General features: G+C 45.3%; 1 long non-coding RNA gene across 2 annotated transcripts; it reads right to left on the reverse strand.

The window, feature by feature from the left end:
- Positions 1–1,865: 1,865 nt before the first annotated feature.
- On the reverse strand, positions 1,866–6,220 carry LOC106732322 (uncharacterized). 2 transcript variants are annotated; one of them, XR_001368600.3, is made up of 3 exons: positions 6,154–6,220; positions 3,659–3,761; positions 1,866–3,506 (listed from the first exon to the last, which is right to left on the reverse strand). It is a non-coding gene; the product is annotated as an uncharacterized LOC106732322 (long non-coding RNA). The 2 variants fall into 2 exon arrangements; XR_012901043.1 differs by lacking the exon at positions 6,154–6,220 and adding an exon at positions 4,168–4,248.
- Between the last annotated feature and the right edge of the window lie 223 nt (positions 6,221–6,443).

The raw sequence follows: 6,443 nt of genomic DNA on the forward strand, positions 1-6,443 counted from the left end.
GAAGTAGAGCCACAGAACAGGGATAGGACACGGCAGATGCGTGGACATTAAGACCCAGTGATGTCCCAAATTTTCAGGTGCTCTACACAGCTTTGTATTCTACATATGGATAAGGACAGCTCTGGCCTCTTGGCTCAAATACTAGTTTGTGAAAGAAAATGAAGCCCTTTGAACTGTGAAGCATGGCCTAGAATCACCGTTAAGAGGAATGACTGCATGAGGCAATTGCTACATGAGTCTCCTAGGAGCAATTTGCTGGGAGAACTACATCAGTATACAGGACTGCTGACAGGGGCCAGGAGGGGGGCAAAAGGGGCAATTATCCTGGAGCCCAGAAATTCAAGGGGCCCCTTTGAATTGCCACTGGAACACTTTTCCACAGCTATGAGGGCTGGGGGATGACTATCCTCAGCAGCTTCAGAGGGTAGCTGAATTCGTCTGTAACAGGAAAACTTAAAAAACAACACTTTAAAGACTAACCAAACATGTAGATGGTATCATGAGCTTTCGTGGGCACAGCCCAATGTTAGAGAAAAAACTGCCCCCCCAGTAAAAAATTTTGGCCAGGCCACTCTTGCTATAGTGGGCTGCACCCTTCCTGCATACCATTGCCTTTAGAAAAAGGGAAGGTGTGAAAAGGGGAAAATAGCCTCAGACTCTCCCACCCGTCACCTTGGCCTGAGAACTGCGGGGCTTACCTGGTTGCATGAAACCTGCTCAGTTTCGGCCCAACCCCTGGTACACAGACCCCCCCCCCCCCCCCCCACTTGGTGACCATTGGGCCATATATGGTAATATGCAAGCGCGGGAAAGCGATGTGCAGATTTGGGAATAAATACCCATCGCACAGTTCACTCGAGGAGGTCTTCACAACACACGTACCACCGTGCGTGTGCCTTCCCGTATACTTCAAAGCGCTGCCGGCCTGATCAACCGACCAGCCACCTTCCCCGACTCTCGGGCGTAACCAAGGCCTTCACAACCGAACCGATATCTGTGAAATGTTCCGTGTGCTGTGTAAGTTGGTATGTATGATTTGATTTTTTTTTGTTGTATAAGCTTAGTGTTGTAGTTGTTTTGGGTAGTACATAGAGTTTGTAGTCATCACTGTTATTTAATTAGTGTAGCTGGATATTTTTAGAATAGAGACTATTGCCCTTGCCATTCCCATCCTTATATCTCTGACACATTTAACTAGAAATCATAGAATAAATATAATAAATACTGTAAATTAATTATTAACACGGTCTATTAAAAATCTTAGAATAAATACTATAAATTCATCACTGTTATAAATAAATATTTTTTATTTGCTAAAATGGTCCACCTGGTTCTGTCCTTCCCCCCTTGGGTATGCATCATCGGACCTGTGATTCTCACAACACCCACTTCTTCAGATGTCCGGAGTGTTGCAGATGACTAGAGTAGTCCTCTTCTGACTGAGGGCTGGGCCCTACACACACACCTTGTTCTGGGGCCTATGGTGGCTGTCGGTCCCCTTGCCTGTATGCCATACCAGCAAAGGACTCCTGGGCTATGTCTACACTCGCGGCTTCTTGAGTGAGTAATATGCAAATGAGGCTAAGCGTGGAATATCGCCGAGCCTCATTTGCATACCTAATGAGCCACCTTTTTTTCAGAAGAGGCTCTTGCGCAAGAAAAACCTTCTTGCGCAATGCTGTTCTTCCTGAAAAGTAATAGGTGTAACGGCATTGCGCAACAGGGTTTTTCTTGCGCAAGAAGGGGCAGTGTAGATGCTCCTTCTTGCGCAAGAGCCTCTTGTGAAAAAAATGGTGGCTCATTAGGTATGCAAATGAGGCGTGGCGATATTCCACACTTAGCCTCATTTGCATATTACTCGCGCAAGAAGCAGCGAGTGTAGACATAGTCCTGGTGTGCACACAAGTTAGACTGTTTTGCCAGCATGGTTTATTCCAGCCCCTCAAGCAAAATAAGACATATCAGCAAAGACGTAGCTTTGCTGAGATAGCTTTCAGTTGGATATCACCCCTCCTCATGCCCCTGACTGACACAGTTATTCCGGCAGAAATCCATGTTGTAGACCAGGCTTTAGTGGCTCCAGTGGTTCAGTGATCCAGCAGGACCTGCAGGTCCCAGCTATATAATCCTTAGGAGCACACCGTAAATTCCTGGAGAGAACACTTAGTAGGGGAATGAGATTAGAATGGGGGTCTGAGTATTTGTCAGGGATAGCAGGGCTCACAGATGATGGGAATTCTGGGCACTTGAGGGGGAGGAGAGGGTTTGGCAGGAGGGAAGAGGTATTAAGTTGTCCAGAAGGAGTGTCTGGAGGCAGCAAGAGTGAGGTTTAGCAACTGGTGGGGAAAGGAGGAAGAGCTGTTTATTGGAGGGGACTCCATCTTCCATAGCCACTAAGAAAGTAAGTGCATGTGGAAAAAGGACTGGACAGTTTGATAGCTGGGAAGGGGAAGTGGAGTTGGGAAAATTTCAGGGATGAGATGTGTTTCATCTGCAAAGGGGGAACAAGGGAACTTGTAAACGGTTGAGTCACTGAGAGGCAATTTGGAGGGGACTTGGGAGGGGGAACCACATAGACAAATGTAAGTATTCTCAAGTTTTTAAGGATTTACTCTGTACAGGACACACATTTAACCCTCCACTTCTCTGGGCTGTCTATTTTTTTCTGCTCTGGAGCTAGGAAACCAGGCCTTATAGGACTCACAGGAGTTATTCCCCTTTCCCCTCTGCAGCTGCAGCTTCCCTGTGGCGTCTTGTGTTCCTGGGAGCTTTGAATTAATCCACTACAACTAGGTCTGAGCATTCAGGTAGCACCAGCAGCTGTGATTGAACATGCCCAGCTGGAATGAAGGTCTGCACCTAATTGACTAAATACTTCCAAAGTGCCCAGTCCCAGCGTGGAACCAGGCCTGTTGTAAGTAAAACCCGGCATAGATTATCCAGGCAGCTGCCTCTCTGCTTGGATTTCCTTCAAATCCTGGTCCAGAAATAAATGATTGGTATTCCTCTTGGGTATTACTTGTGTGGGAATACTGTGATGCAGAGTGTGTTATAAATGCCTTGATTATATAGATTGCCCCATAGATAGATGGAATGATAGGACTGAATAAAACAGACAGACTGATAGAAATTGGATAGCCATAGAAGAGAGATGGACTTGAACCTCCTATGGGCAAGAAGCTGTCTAGCTATCCCCCACACACACTGGTCATGGGACACACAATAAATAACAATTAAGATATTTCTCTGACTCTTTGGTGGATGCTGATTTTTCCCTCTCTGGTTTATGTTTGGTTCCCCACAGAATGGAGAGACATTTGGCAAAAGATGCAACAGGAACCTTGGTGCTCTGAGGAGCAGTTACTGAGAGCTGAGTGAGAACAAGGAGGTGAGCCAGTCTGTGACCACAGCAGTGCTGAAGCAGGAACTTCTCCCTCCGCACAGGGTTTGGCTGAAGCCAGAAGAAGCCTCATTTCAAGAGGAAAATCTTGCAACTCAGGATGCAGCTAGAAGAGCAAAAAGCACATAACTTGACAGCATTGACTCTCACCAGCTACAAATGCCAACTGGCCAGTGTAGGAAGGCTGCAGGTAAGCTGCACTGTCCCTCTCAGCAGGCCCATTTCATTCTCCAGCACTATCGCTGGCTTTGTATTCACCTTTTCATTCTTTCATCTCTGGCTACCTTCCCAAGAGCTCATCTGTGATCTTCAGTGGTTAGCCTCTTCCCAGGGCTCCACTCCTTTGTGCCAAGGGTCTCTCCTATGTATTCCAGTGAAAAAGAAGGCTTTGTCTATACTAGTACTTTTGCTGGCAAAACATTTGTCAATTAGGGTTTGAAAAAAATACATCCCGACAGACATAAGTTTCATAGACAAAAGTGCCAGTGTGAATAGTGCTGTGTCAGCAGGAGACACTCTCCTGCCACCATAGCTACTGCCACTCCTTGGGGTGGTTTAATTGTCAGCAGGAGTAGACTCTCCCGCTGGCATAGAGCAGCTACACAGGCGACCTTACCATGCAGTGATACAGCAGCCCTGCATAAGGTCTATAGTGTAGACATAGCCTAACTAATCCCATGTGTCTAATTTATGGCAAAAAACAAGGCCATAGCTGAAATGCACCAGAAATATGCAATAACCATTGTTGCTGATTTAAAGCTATTTACCTGCTTTTGTGGAATTTTTCTCACAGCTGAGTTAGGGAAATGTGCTAGAGCCATGTTCTTGTCCTGGAACACTTGGTTTTATAGCAGAACTCTCCACTGAAACCAATTTGGAATTCTGCTTTAAGACTGATTGCTAAGTATTACCTCCCATATGTTACAAACGGTTCCCTTCCTATTCTATCCCCTTCCTCCCACCCCATTCTTTGGCTTCCAACTTGCCCCTTTCCCTGTCCCCCCCCCCCCCATCCATGTTATCTCTCTTGTTCTTTCTCTCTGCTTCCCTCTCCACATCCTACTTCCCTTTTTTCCATTCCCCGTGTATGATTCACCCCTCCTTTCCAGGACTTCTCTCTCATGGGTGGTTTTGTCTGTCTAGTTTGTGTGGTCTGCCCTGCACATTCCAGCTCTTTTCTCTTCAGGACCCAACATGTTCCACACAGAGAGGGGATTTATGAGTTGGATTATCCTTTGCTATTTGGTCTTTTCTTTTCAGAACATACCCTTTTCTTGTATGTATTAGGATGTCTGTGTGTGTGTGTACATATGTGTATCTCTCTAGTATGCAAGTCTGTGTCTAAAGTGTGAATGTATATATGTAAATTGGTGTATCTGTTTCTTTGCATGTTACACACAAATACATAGGACCTGATCCATCTGTTACTTTAACAATAACTTCATTGGAAGCAGGATTAGGCTCATACACAATAGCCTGAGACAGAGTGCATTTGTGTGCATGTTTTTGTCAGGGTGTGTTTGTTTCTGTGTCATGGCTGTGAATGGGTGGGCACAATGCTCCATGTGTACTTCAGTGCTATGCCTTGAGATGTGACAGTCTGACTTGGGGGAGGGGAGAGATTACAGAAGAAAAACGTATTTTAAAAGCCCCCTTGAACTGCACATATTGTTGAGCCTGGTGGAGGGAGAGAATTTAAACATTGCCTCCCCACTGAGGGAGTCTCCATCTCCCACCCACCAGCAAGAGGGATTTGAAACAGCAAATCTGTATGTTGCATATGCGTATGTGTGTCTGTGATACAGGAACTTTGCCCAAACATTTTCATTCAGAGCAGCCCTCTTTTAGCTTTGGCTTTCACGCTAAGGAGGAGGAGGGAGCCAGGGAGAGGGACTATTCCATTAGCTCAGTGTGGGGAGAAAGTATTCCCATGCCCATCCAACAAAGTAGCTACTTCTTCTCTTCTTCACCCGCAGTGAAATGGTAGAGTCTCACTGCTTCTCTCTCTGGGCCAGATGAGCCCCTTTGTAGTAAAAAGGGGCAGAAAAGAGAAAGACGTGAAAAAATTTACTACATAACTGTGCTGAGTAAGGGCCTAGTGCTAAGTAGAGTAGAATATCTAAGCTTTCACTGCTGTTAGCAGCAACTGCAAGAGCTCATCAGGTGCTTGGTATCTCTCATAATTAGCCCTCTAATTAATATGTATCCATACCTATAAGGGGTGGTAGTGAAGTTTGTAGTAATCAGGAGGGGCTGTGGCTAGAAACCTCCACAGAGGGTGTCATGGCTCCTTCCCCACTCTGGCATGATAAATGCAGAAGTGGGGGCCAGCAAGTGTACCCCAAAGCCTTATCTACCAGGCTTTGGTATAAAACTTCCCCCAAGATCTTAAAAACCTAGATCTTGGGAATAAAACTTCCGCTGCCACCACCCAAATGTTGCTAAAGAAACCAGGGGAAAGATCATTTGGGAAATCTTACCCCTAAAATACAAATTAGGGCACACAATTAACCAATGCCAGGTTAATAAAAAGAAAAGAAAGAACTTTTATTATTACAACAATATTCCTGTTGCAAGCATAATGACTAGATAGGAAGATAACAAAATATACTCATGGAGAAACTCCATGGGCCTAGAACTTAGTTACAAAGAAAAGCCAAAACATCTTTTAAACAGTGCCAGATCTCAGGTCTCTTACCCAACCCTAAAAACAATAAAACCTAACAAAACTACCTAAACTTTACCCTACTTACAGAAAATGAAGACTGGTGCCTTGGAGAGAGAGAGACATGCTTGTCCCTCTCTGTAGCTGCAGGGAACTCTCACAGAGAGACAAAAGGGAGAAAGGAAAAAATCCAAATTCCTTTGTCCCAGTTTGAAAAGTCGCACCTACATTCCTATTGGTCACTCCACCTGGCTAGGTGTAGTTAACCCCTTAATCCCCAGGCTGCTGGCTAACCCTCATAATCATGACAGAGGGGATTAAGAAATTGTCTGGCTGTGTCTACACTGGCCAATCTTGCACAAGAACACTTGCAAATGA

This window comes from Pelodiscus sinensis, chromosome 1 (assembly GCF_049634645.1).
Source record: "Pelodiscus sinensis isolate JC-2024 chromosome 1, ASM4963464v1, whole genome shotgun sequence".
Classification (NCBI taxonomy): Eukaryota; Metazoa; Chordata; order Testudines; family Trionychidae; genus Pelodiscus; species Pelodiscus sinensis.